The sequence below is a fragment of the Paroedura picta genome, chromosome 1 (assembly GCF_049243985.1).
Source record: "Paroedura picta isolate Pp20150507F chromosome 1, Ppicta_v3.0, whole genome shotgun sequence".
Taxonomy (NCBI): domain Eukaryota; kingdom Metazoa; phylum Chordata; class Lepidosauria; order Squamata; family Gekkonidae; genus Paroedura; species Paroedura picta.
Window position 1 is genome coordinate 89,301,097 of NC_135369.1, and position 12,548 is coordinate 89,313,644.

The following is a 12,548-nucleotide window of genomic DNA, read 5'->3' on the forward strand; positions in this document are numbered from 1 at the left end:
TTGCATTATTTTCATTATATAGAGGCACCTGGAGGTGCTAAGGAATGTTGGTTGTACTGGTATATTTTCTTCCCTGGTATTAAAAAAAAAGGTGTTCAGGGGTAAGAAAAAGATTATAAATTGTCATCCGCACATCTTTTCAGAGGCTCATTTTCTCACTCAGTGTTATTTGAAGGAGTTGTGTTAAGGAGTCCTTCATAGGATTGTCCAAGAAAGGCCAAGCATAGAGTTGGCTGAAATTGGTTCCCTAGTTCCACTAACTTGCAGGACAGAGTCTCTTGAGTCTGGGGGTATCTCACTCGGGGTGGTCAAAAGCTTATTTGCGGGCACTGAGTTTCTTACACATTGTCAGTATTTGTGATTGTAGGATCTGCAAATAAGGAACTGGGAACCAGATCTACCTTGAGACAGAAACAGGATGAAGGAGCCTCCAGGTTTCCCAGAACTGGATCTTGCCCCTGAGCTTCTGCTGCTACCATGAGCCTTTGATGGAGCCACCCCTGCAAAATTGGCCATTTGGAGGTGCTTTTGCTTACAGTTCTTTTAGCAGAAATACCCAAACCAGACCTATTTGGGCTGATCAGTAACCATTCTTACAACTGCAGAATTTTGGCCCCAGACTCATAAATCAGATTTATGCAGCCTTAGCAAACCTATATAAATCACATTGTCATTTATAATCTTTATATCTACGGGCGCGCAATTGAACCCAGGACTTTCACAGAAACAAACTAATGAATTATAATGAGAATCAATTGAATTGTCAGTATTCCAGTTTATTATGCTGCAGGGAGAATTGTGGCTGCAGGGGAAGGCAAGGCAATCCATCCATTGTTTTGCTGGTGAAACATTTGGATAAATATGAGACATAAACAGGCCTGGAATACATGGGTGCTGCAGCTTTAGCCTTCAGCTTCTGAGTGTTTAAACTGACACTTTCTTGAGAAATATTTACCACACAGCACTTAAATTAGTAGGTTACTTGTATGACATAAAGAGTCATGGAAATATATCAAGGGTAAGTGGGACAGAAACTAATTATATACTGCAGGACAAGTGTATAATGGAAATCACTTATGCATAATTTAGATTAACAAAAATGCTATTCTTATTTGGTTTCTGGTGCTATTGTCTTTTAATATACACTCCATTCATATTAGTTGTCTGAAAACATGAAGGCTGAAAACTTTAAAAACTTTTTTACAAAATTGGAATTCTAATGAGTCCAGAGGCAAGTGTTAAAGAAACTGCATTTAGCCTGAAGCTCTTTCCTTCTATGTGATGGATATTCTGTTTCAAAACCAGTCAAGAACACTCCCTGCATTTCTGATCTTTCATGGTGCGTGGCCCCCATCTTATGTGTGTATTTACAATCTTCTGGCAGGATTGTTTTCATTTGTGCATAGACTTGGTAGGGATAACATCCAAGTTGAGGAAATAAGGTAGTAGAATATCCAGTAAAACAACCAATTCCTTCAACATTAAACTTATGCCCTCTTATGTGAATCATTTAGAAAGAACCTGCCAGACTGCCTTCGATTCTGCTGTTACTTGCCTCTGCAGTTAACTACTTGCCTCACAGCCTTGCTGTGCTCATTACTAGTAGTTACTTATTAGAATTTCTATAGGCTACCCAACACTGACTTCCTAATCCATCATTTGAGAATCACTGACATGATGCAGGTAGGCTTTGACTGGCAACCATGTGTGCCCTTCTTATCTGAAGACCAAGTAACATCCATCAACACAATCTCAAACCATGTCTGTTCTGTGACATGACCTGTCACTTGACCTGTTCATTTACTTTTGTCAGTTACAGTTGGACCAACTCTCAGGCTTTAAGTGTAGAAATTAACAAAAGAATTTATTCATTTGTTTAGACATTTTCATATGCCACTTTCTCATTGGTGGGACCCAAATTAGTTTACAACATTGTCCCCGCCTCCATTTTATTTCACAATAACATCCCTTTGAAATAGGTTAAGCTAAGAATTATTGACCTAAAGTTACCTGTGTGGGGAGGCAACCGAGGTCTCCTGATACTGTAACCCATACACCACTGTGGTAATTTCAGTGTCAGCAGACTCCAGTATGACATAGTGCCTGAACTGGTGACAATTCGGATGAAGAGGTCTAACTATGGTGCATGGGTTCCTCATTGGGTTGAAGACCGTAGTAGAAAAGTTTAAACCCCCACCTAATCCCAATTTCTCTGCTTCTAAAATAGCCCTGGGGAATTGCCATTTTATCTGCTGGGAAAACATAAGTGTGGGCTCTGTACACAGAACTCTCAGCATTTCTTCTGATGTCCGCTGAGTCAACCCTCACAACGAAGCCAAATCCATGTAAAATGGAAGTTATGGAGCTAGAAAGGTCTAGGTACCTAAGGCTAACATGTTCTGCGCCATGCTCTATGACTATATTGAAAAATTATGAGGTCCTGCCTGTAGTCTTAAGAGTTCTCTGAGAGGAGGTTGTCTGAGAAAAGTGTAATACCAGTTTTTCATGCAATGCTAAATTGCTGTCTGGAACCTACAGACTTGGTATGTGTGGGAACTATCCTTTTGGAATATTGCTCTGCCTGGGAACTGGCTATTTTGAAGCCAAAATTGGTAGTTTCTGCTGTCTCAAGTGTAGCCTCAGTTTCAGCGATTGCCTTTGCCACCAATTATCTTCTGTGTTTCATCTCAGGTTATGCAGCTTTGACCTAAAATTAAATTCATGGACTGTAAAAGGAATGAGTTGAGATAATAGTAATTTCCAAGGCAGATTGTTAGGATGGCAATAAAGTCCAAACAGGACCATACATTGATGCAGCCTTTGTTTTATTATTTTAAATCACAGGGGAACTATTGCAGTGCTTCAGAATACTCTTGGGTAAAAATTAACATTTCTCTAACTAGGGCCGGGCTTTAAACAAACATTGTGAGTAAGCCCATTGGATTCTGAGTAAGTATGTTTGGAATGTGGTTGCCTGTTTTTGTTAGAGTACCACTACAGAGATCAATATTTGGGTTTGATTGTTTTTTAAGCAGGATAATCCAGAAGCTATGGAGTCAGAACGAGCATCCCTTATGATGAACTGCTAATGCCTAAACCAGCCTTTCTCAACTTTTTTACCGTTGAGGAACTCTTGAAACATTCTTCAGCCTTTAAGAAACCCCAAAAGTGGTGCGATCATAAAGAATATGGTTGGAAAGCATAGCTGTGCACACGCCCATCTGGGGCCCCTCCCCTTCCTACCCCCTCCAGGCCCATCATCGGCCATCTGGGGAGAGAGGGTGGTTTACATGAACATATATGTTCATATAACCTGATAAATGTTTAACACATCTAAAAAACATTAAAAATTAACTAATTACCACCTATTTGGGAAGCCGCTCCAGGGCTGTCAAGAAACTCCAGGGTTTCAAGAAACCCTGATTGAGAAAGCCTGGCCTAAACATTAGTTGTCTTTTTTGCGTATATATTCTCTAACTTTTTAAAATGATAGAACAAATTTTAAGTCCAGTGGCACCTTTAAGATCAACAAAGTTTTATTCAAATATAAGCTTTTGTGAGCAGGCAGGCACACTTCTTCAAATACAGTTTTGATCACTGTTACGGGGTTGGTGGGAACTTATTGTTTTCATGCATTATGATATTTTTGATAAATATACATTTTTGAAATGTCTGCTGATGAAATGCTAAAGCGCAAGACATTTCTGACCAGAGGCTTTAAACGTGATAGTACACACAAGATACTGTCCCAGTCTTATATGTTAATCACTTATTTCCTGTCTGTCAGAGTCATTAGGGAAGCTTCATCACCAAATGATTCTTATATAAACAATTACAAATGTACTTCTTTTATTTTAGCAAGTCATGTGCTGACAGGCTGGAAATCCAGATATGCTAGTCTAACGTTATTGTTATAAATCCTAATATTTCTGCACTCAGCTACAAACAGAAAAGAAATTGGAGGCCACAGAGAAATGGATAGAAGTGCTATATTTTTCTACTTTCATTATATTTGAAATGATAAAGGACCTGGTACTTCATTCAATTTACCTTTTGTTCCTTTGTTTTCAAGCTAATTAATTGCTTTCTGTTTGGGGGAGGTGTGGAGTATTTAATTATCACGTTTTGTTCCTTTGGGAGAGTAGTGTGGCTTCCTCCTCTCCCATTCCACTAGCCATGGTTTGTTTTTAGATTTTGTTGGAGAAGATCAGAACAGTACAAATGTTAATAAAATAAAATAATAAACATATAAATAAAAAGAGCAGTGGCCCTGACAAACCATGATGCGCAGTGGCAAGGTTTAGCATAGTGTAATAATTTACAGTTCATTTGTGGATTCCATTAGGGTGCCAGCTCTGGGTTGGGAAATTCCTGGAGATTCAGGGGTGGTGCTTGGGGAGGGGGGGGGTTGGAATGTAGAGGGACTTTAACAAAGTACAGTGCCATAGACTCCACCCCCCAGTGTCTCCTTGAAAACTGGTTTCTGATCTGAAAATCAGTTGTTGACTTGCAGAAGGGCATTATGGGCTGGAATAAGACACACCAATATTGGGTATAAACAAGGCCACAGCTTTATTCCTTCCCCATGGGAGGGTTGGCACAGCATGGGAGAGGGAGGCTGACCTAGCAGTCAACGGACTGCACCAAAACTCATGGAGTCCAGAGGTGTCCTGGGGATCTGCACCGTTCCCCACTGGGAAAGCAGATCCCTTTGCCTACTGGAGTCCGACGCTAAGGGAAGCGATCTTTGGGGGGGAGCCAATTGGGCACAAACCTCAGTTGGTTGTCCGCCAGGCCACTTGGCAATGAGCCCCTGGCCACCCCGCCAGATCAGCCATGCTAATTTACATGCCCCCTCATAGGGTGGCCCCAACCCCCTGGGAGCCTGATCGCACACTGGACTCCCTGCCAACAGGCTGCATCCCATGCAAACCTGCAGCTGTGACAAAATATTAACTGTGAAACCACAAACTGTGCAACAAGGCTGTTTACATATCAGTGTAGGGTGGGTGGGAGGGAAGCGGCTTCTGTGGTATCCCCGGCAAAGAGGCCGGGACCCAAGCATGTGGTGCCTTCATAGGCACTGGGGGTCTTGCCCTGCCCCTTGCCGCCATGCACGCTGCATATACGCAGCTCACACCACAAACAAGCCTCTTAGGCAGTCGCATCTGCCTCCAGCTAGCCCTCCACACCATCAACATGCAGCTGTGGTGAGTCTCGGCCATGTTTAATTCCTGAGGATTTCCAGGCCCTGGCAACCCTAAATAAGTCTTCCCTAAAAGCGGATGGGAGCATATCGTAAGAGAGTAAATGATCTCCTATGATCTGGGAAAACAAGATTAGATAAATAAGGTAATGGCCTCAAATTATTAAGTGGAGGCATTGGAAGAAGTGGATTTTTTACTTGATTGAAATCCTGTTGGCAATGGATATCTAGGATTCTTTGTTTTATCATTTCCTTTGCTCGGTTGAAACCCAGAGACAGTATTAACTGTTTGGATAGACCATATGAGCAACGTTTTTTCTCAAGAGTGGATATCCATGGAACAACCAATGATTCAGACATCATTAGGTAAAGCAAACCCTTCGTGGAAAAAAGCAATTTTAACCAGTACATGGACGTACATAACCATATTCTGGTCTGGACAGAATACATTCCTGTTTCCACCCAGATTGCAGCGTTGGAAATGCTGGTTGGTACTTGGAGCAAGGATCTTAAAAATTTAGCCTGGGTCTTTTCTAGGCTGGAAATATTGGCATTTCTATACAATGGGGCCCCATACATCATCTGTGCTAGAGGTTTTGCCTTGAACAGCTTAAGTGCTGCGGGAATATTACGCCCACCTTTGTGCTAGAAGAATTTCTGAATGGCACCTGAGCTTCTCTGGGCATTTGAGGAAATATATGATATATGGGAGTTTCTACGGTCATTTGATTGGAATAGTACTCCCAGATATTTGTAAAATCAGACCTGTTCTATGGGTGATGATTGAGACGCCATGTATATGTTTTAGGCTTGTTACCAAAACCCATAATCTTTGTTTTTGAATGATTGACCTCTAGCTGGTTCAATCAGCAGTAAGTAGCCAGTAGTACCAAGGCCCTTCTCATTCCATTTGGTGTTCTTGATAACAGGACAGCATCATCTGCATACAGCAGTAGTGAGATATGTTTGTTAGCTAATCTGGGGGGATGTAATTCACTATTCCGAAAATGTTCAACCATATCATTTATAAAGATGTTAAACAGTAGGGGTGAGAAAACACAACCCAGCTTAACTCCCCTAAGTGCTTTAATAGAATTAGTCAGATGACCATGGGCATTACACTTAATTCTGATGGTAGTATTTTCACACATAACATGTATCAAAAATAGAAGACACTTATCTATGTTAGTCTTATCTAATTTCTCCCATAGTAATTCCCTTGACACAGAGTCAAAAGCCGATTTCAAATCAACAAAAGCTGCATACAGGGTTGTCATAGAGCTGGAAGAGTATTTAACTACGAGATGATCAAGTATTGTACAGTGATCTTGTGTTGAACAACCCTCTCTAAATCCTCCTTGTTCATCTGCCAGAAAATTATTCTGGTCCAGCCAATCCCGAAGCTTCCACTGAAGATGTTTTGCGTAGTTTGCTTATTACGCTTAGTAGACTTATTGGTCTACTAGATTTCAAGCCCATTTTAAATTTAAATAAAATGGGCGCTAGATGGGCTGGGGGGGAGAGCCCGTCCCCCGCAGAAGCCGGAGGGAAAAGGGGGGCTGGGAAAGGAGGCTTCTGTCAGGGCGGAGATCTCCCTCGCGGGTGCGAGGGAGAGCTCAGCCCCGGCAGAAGCCGGAGGGAAAAGGGGGGCTGGGAAAGGGGGCTTCTGTCGGGGCGGAGATCTCCCTCGCGGGTGCGAGGGAGAGCTCAGCCCCGGCAGAAGCCGGAGGGAAAAGGGGGGCTGGGAAAGGGGGCTTCTGTCGGGGCGGAGATCTCCCTCGCGGGTGCGAGGGAGAGCTCAGCCCCGGCAGAAGCCGGAGGGAAAAGGGGGGCTGGGAAAGGGGGCTTCTGTCGGGGCGGAGATCTCCCTCGCGGGTGCGAGGGAGAGCTCAGCCCCGGCAGAAGCCGGAGGGAAAAGGTGGGCTGGGAAGGGAGGCTCCCGCCCCCCCACCCTCCCCAAAGGCTCCCACGGCGTCCTGTCGGCCCCGGGAGCGGGCTCGCCGGGCGAGGCCGCAGCCGGGGCCGACAGAAGGCCGGCTCCCACCACCCCCACCCTCCCCCAGCGGCGAACGGCGTTCTCTGGGCCTCCGGAGCGCCCTCGCTACCGCGAGGGCGCTCCGGACGCCCAGAGAAGGCCGGCTCTCACCACCCCCACCCTCCCCCAGCCGGGAACGGCGTTCTCTGGGCCTCCGGAGCGCCCTCGCTACCGCGAGGGCGCTCCGGACGCCCAGAGAAGGCCGGCTCTCACCACCCCCACCCTCCCCCAGCCGGGAACGGCGTTCTCTGGGCCTCCGGAGCGCCCTCGCTACCGCGAGGGCGCTCCGGACGCCCAGAGAAGGCCGGCTCTCACCACCCCCACCCTCCCCCAGCCGGGAACGGCGTTCTCTGGGCCTCCGGAGCGCCCTCGCTACCGCGAGGGCGCTCCGGACGCCCAGAGAAGGCCGGCTCTCACCACCCCCACCCTCCCCCAGCCGGGAACGGCGTTCTCTGGGCCTCCGGAGCGCCCTCGCTACCGCGAGGGCGCTCCGGACGCCCAGAGAAGGCCGGCTCTCACCACCCCCACCCTCCCCCAGCCGGGAACGGCGTTCTCTGGGCCTCCGGAGCGCCCTCGCTACCGCGAGGGCGCTCCGGACGCCCAGAGAAGGCCGGCTCTCACCACCCCCACCCTCCCCCAGCCGGGAACGGCGTTCTCTGGGCCTCCGGAGCGCCCTCGCTACCGCGAGGGCGCTCCGGACGCCCAGAGAAGGCCGGCTCTCACCACCCCCACCCTCCCCCAGCCGGGAACGGCGTTCTCTGGGCCTCCGGAGCGCCCTCGCTACCGCGAGGGCGCTCCGGACGCCCAGAGAAGGCCGGCTCTCACCACCCCCACCCTCCCCCAGCCGGGAACGGCGTTCTCTGGGCCTCCGGAGCGCCCTCGCTACCGCGAGGGCGCTCCGGACGGCCAGAGAAGGCCGGCTCCCACCACCCCCACCCTCCCCCAGCCGGGAACGGCGTTCTCTGGGCCTCCGGAGCGCCCTCGCTACCGCGAGGGCGCTCCGGACGCCCAGAGAAGGCCGGCTCTCACCACCCCCAGCCGGGAACGGCGTTCTCTGGGCCTCCGGAGCGCCCTCGCTACCGCGAGGGCGCTCCGGACGGCCAGAGAAGGCCGGCTCTCACCACCCCCACCCTCCCCCAGCGGCGAACGGCGTTCTCTGGGCCTCCGGAGCGCCCTCGCTACCGCGAGGGCGCTCCGGACGCCCAGAGAAGGCCGGCTCTCACCACCCCCAGCCGGGAACGGCGTTCTCTGGGCCTCCGGAGCGCCCTCGCTACCGCGAGGGCGCTCCGGACGGCCAGAGAAGGCCGGCTCTCACCACCCCCACCCTCCCCCAGCGGCGAACGGCGTTCTCTGGGCCTCCGGAGCGCCCTCGCTACCGCGAGGGCGCTCCGGACGCCCAGAGAAGGCCGGCTCTCACCACCCCCAGCCGGGAACGGCGTTCTCTGGGCCTCCGGAGCGCCCTCGCTACCGCGAGGGCGCTCCGGACGCCCAGAGAAGGCCGGCTCCCACCACCCCCACCCTCCCCCAGCGGCGAACGGCCCCCGAAGCGCTTACCTGTCGCTGTGCGGGTGAAGCAGGGAATGGGGAGCCGCGCTTCGCGCGGCTCCCCATTGCCTGCTTCGGGCGGGATGGACACTTGGAGGGGCCAATCAGGAGCCGCTTCGCGGCTCCTGATTGGCCCCTCCGAGTTTTTATCCCGGACCGGTCCCGCCCTAACTCCTCCCCACTACCCCTTACTCCTTTATACAGTCCGTGGCGCCCGTGGCGCCACGGGCTGTGTACAGATAATTGGCTGGGTCATTCAGATTCCCTTTTTATGTATGGGTACAATGATTGCCACCTCCCAACCCTTTGGAATTTTCCCTGTCTTATCAATTATCATGAATAAATTGGCCAATACCGGTGCCCACCATTCTGCATTTCTTTTAATTAGGTCCGGGGGGACTAAATCAAATCCACCTGCCTTACCTGGCCGCAGTGTACCTATCAAATTTTTGATCTCAGAAAGTTGAACAGTAGGCCATAGGGGAAGATTATCCAGACTTCCTGAGTTTACTTGGCATGTTTCAGAGATGTCCAGAGCCGCATAAAGTTCTTGATAGTGTTTTTCCCAAATCTCTGGTAGTATGGTTGAACTTGGATAGGATTTACTTGTACAACCAGAAACTAGTCTCCAGAATTGCAATGTGTTATTTTGTTTAATTGCTTGCCTTAGCAGCTCCCATGTTTTGTATGTATCCTCTAACTTTTTGCGTTTAATTAATGCTTTGTAATAATGGTGTTGCAGTTGTGCTATTAAGTTTTTTTAATTGTGGAAAATTAGGTTAAAAAGACTAAGAAATAATCCTCAGTATATTAGAATACAATGGATTTACTGCAGCATTACCTAGATGGTATGTAACAGCTGAATGGATAGTTGCAGACTAATTAGGCTTAGGTGCAACTAACCTAACAGACAAAGTAAAAAAATTAGTAGCTAAACATACTAGAACTAAAAAACAAAGTCTGAGTCCAGTAGCAAATGGCCATCCAGTTTTATTCTGGATATAAGCTTTCATATGTATACACACTTCATCATATACAGTTCATCCTTCAGATGTATCTGAAGAAATCTGCATACACATAAAAGCTTAAATATTCAAAATAAAACTGTGTTAGTATTAAAGGTGCCACTGGTCTCAAACTGTGTTCTTCAGTTTCAGATGGGCACTGCTACCTGTGAATCTAATAGTACTGAAGGAAATAAGGGAAAATGAGAAAACTTTACAGACTGAGTAAACAGTTCACATGTAGCTGTATCTAGCACATTCACAGTGCTATATCATTTGCAAAATGGCCAGAACTAGGAATGTACAGTCTCTAAAAATATAGCATAAGAAAACTCCTGCTGGATCAAACTTTTGATCCATCATATTCATAATCAGTCACAATGATCAACCAGATGCCTCAGAAGGCCCAAAACAAGGGCACAGGGGACCAAGGCTCTCCTTACTACTGGTCCCTAACAACTGGTATTTAGATATATACTGCCTTTGGGCATGGAGGACCTATTCAGCCATCCTGGCTAAAAGGGCTGTCAGTGGTGATCTCTCACCAGTTTGGCTAATCCCTCTTTAATTCACTTAAGGTAGTAGCTGTTACCATATCCTATGGCAGCAATTTCCACAGTATGAAGAAGTGAAGACGTGCTTTCTTATTTATTGTCATTAAATTTCAGTGAGTGCTTTCAAATTCTAGTTTTTTGAGAAAAGATGAAAACATTCTCCATGTCCATTTTTCTCCAACATGCATAATTTTGTAAATTTCTAATCTGGAATCCAGTAGGGGGTAGGAGAATTTACCAGGAGAAAGAGTAAGGCCCAGGCCAAGTCATTGGCACCACAGAAAAAGTAATGTTATCATGCTGCTACATGGCTGTGATATTCTGTTATTTGGGCAAAAGCTCGAAGATAAAAATGACTTCTACCGCAGAATTTTTGCCCAAATATCACTGTGTCACCCAAATGTTTCTGGTGTAATGAAGTCACTTCCTGTGCTTGTTCTTTTCTCTGTGCGCTTAATAATTTTATCTCAGGCCCTCTCTAGGTTAAAGGCCATGGCTAGCAGATAAAGAGACTGTAGGATAGGGATGTGCACTTTGGCGTGGCGCGGCCGCCTCAGCGATCACCGAAGCTGGAGGCGGCACATAGGAGGCTGGTACATAGGAGGCCGGCACAACAGCGCGGAGAAAAGGGGCAGTGGTGGCTGCGCCAAAGTGCACATCCCTACTGTAGGATGTATAAGACTCCTACCCATTTCTTCCACTGGTTACAGGTTTTTTGCTTTGCATCAGAGCTACTTCTGAAAGACCTATGAGTTTGGGAAGTGGGACTCAGAAACCCAACCGATGATACAAAATGCCATCTTTTCCGCACAATTTTTTGCACCAGATCCAAATTTTAGTGTTAGTCATTGCTTTAACCACTGAAATTGCTCACTGTCTGTGGAAATTCTATTCACTGTAGAAGGAGATGTTTTGCAAGCCCTTGGTATATTTGTACAATTGTGACATTTGGGAGTGGTTTATTTCAAGTTGTGCAGGATAAATACCTGCCTTGAGGATTATTGTGAAATATTATAATTAGGAGCAACATCTTGTACTGATGGGAACAGGAAATATGTTTTGACAGCATTTTCTTCTGCTCCTAACAGTGGTGGTGGTGGTGGTGGTGGTGGTGGGAAATGCACTCAAGCCACAGCTGGCTTATGCCAACCCCATAAGGTTTTCAAGGCAAGAGACATTCAGAGGAGGCCTGCCTGTGCATAGAGACCCTGGATTTTTTGGGTGGTCTCCAATTCGAGTTTTAACCAGGGTAAGTACTGCTTAGGTTATGAAATCTGATGAGATCAGGGTAGCCTGGCCATACAGGTTAGGGGAACAGTTAGCTCAGGTAACATGAACCCACGAAGCTGCCTTATATTGCATCAGACCACTGGTCCATCAAAGTCAATATTATCTACAGCTCTCCAGAGTTTCAGATAGGGGTTTTTCACATCACCCTTTGAACTGGAGATGCTGAGGATTGAACCTGGGACCTTCTGCATCCCAAGCAGATATCCTACAATCACTAAGCCACTACCCCTCCTTCTGCAGTTGCTTCTGTAAGAAAAACTTCAGCAAAATGTGTATTAGACCTGCAAAGGCTGCTGAGGCAGATGGGAAAACCAAGAATTCGAGGAAGATTACTTTGGGTCCTAACAGGGCAATTAGCTTTTTTGCCAAAACTTTTGTAGAAACTAAAACCGTAAGTGCTTTTTAAAAACAAGAATAACAAATACCTTGCAGACAAACTACTGACTTAAGCTTTTCATTAATTCAATGCACTGGCTGGACTTTTAAGGCTTAATTGAGGTTAAGAGGTCAGAATCTGTGACAAACAAACTTATAGCATATGGGCATTCTAAAGCCATCTGTACATAATGGTTCATGTGAGTTCTTTTTCTCTCTCTCTAGGTTCATAAAGCCTGATTTAAATGTGATGCTGGTAAGGCTAAAGAAATTATTTATTTTTTTCTTTGCTCAGGCCTAATGCATAACAGGATTTCATTTTAACACCCCAGACATATGTATGGCTTTGTATGACTTGGCTGCTGCCTGGTTCAAATTCATTGGCATGGCCTTCTTGCAATCCTGTTGCTATTTTATTCATTGTTCATGTTTATATTGTAGTCATCCTTCAAGGAGCATAAGACAGTATGCACAGAGAAACCCAATGTTATCCTCCCAATTGCTCCTATAAGGCTGATTAGGCTGAGAGATGCTGACTT

At 46.9% G+C, this 12,548-nt stretch overlaps 1 protein-coding gene across 9 annotated transcripts in view; it reads left to right on the forward strand.

The window, feature by feature from the left end:
* FRMD1 (FERM domain containing 1) overlaps positions 1-12,548 on the forward strand; it is a 73,973-nt gene that overhangs the window by 12,114 nt on the left and 49,311 nt on the right. The window contains exons 2-3 of one of the 9 annotated variants that reach the window (XM_077347179.1): positions 368-522; positions 12,235-12,265. The exons of 4 other annotated variants lie outside the window; for them this stretch is intronic. The gene's annotated coding sequence lies outside the window, so the exon portion shown is untranslated. Of the gene's footprint in view, positions 1-352; positions 523-11,464; positions 11,594-12,234; positions 12,266-12,548 lie in introns of those variants that run through there. 4 more of the 9 variants (XM_077347213.1, XM_077347197.1, XM_077347168.1 and 1 more) reach the window with 4 other exon arrangements.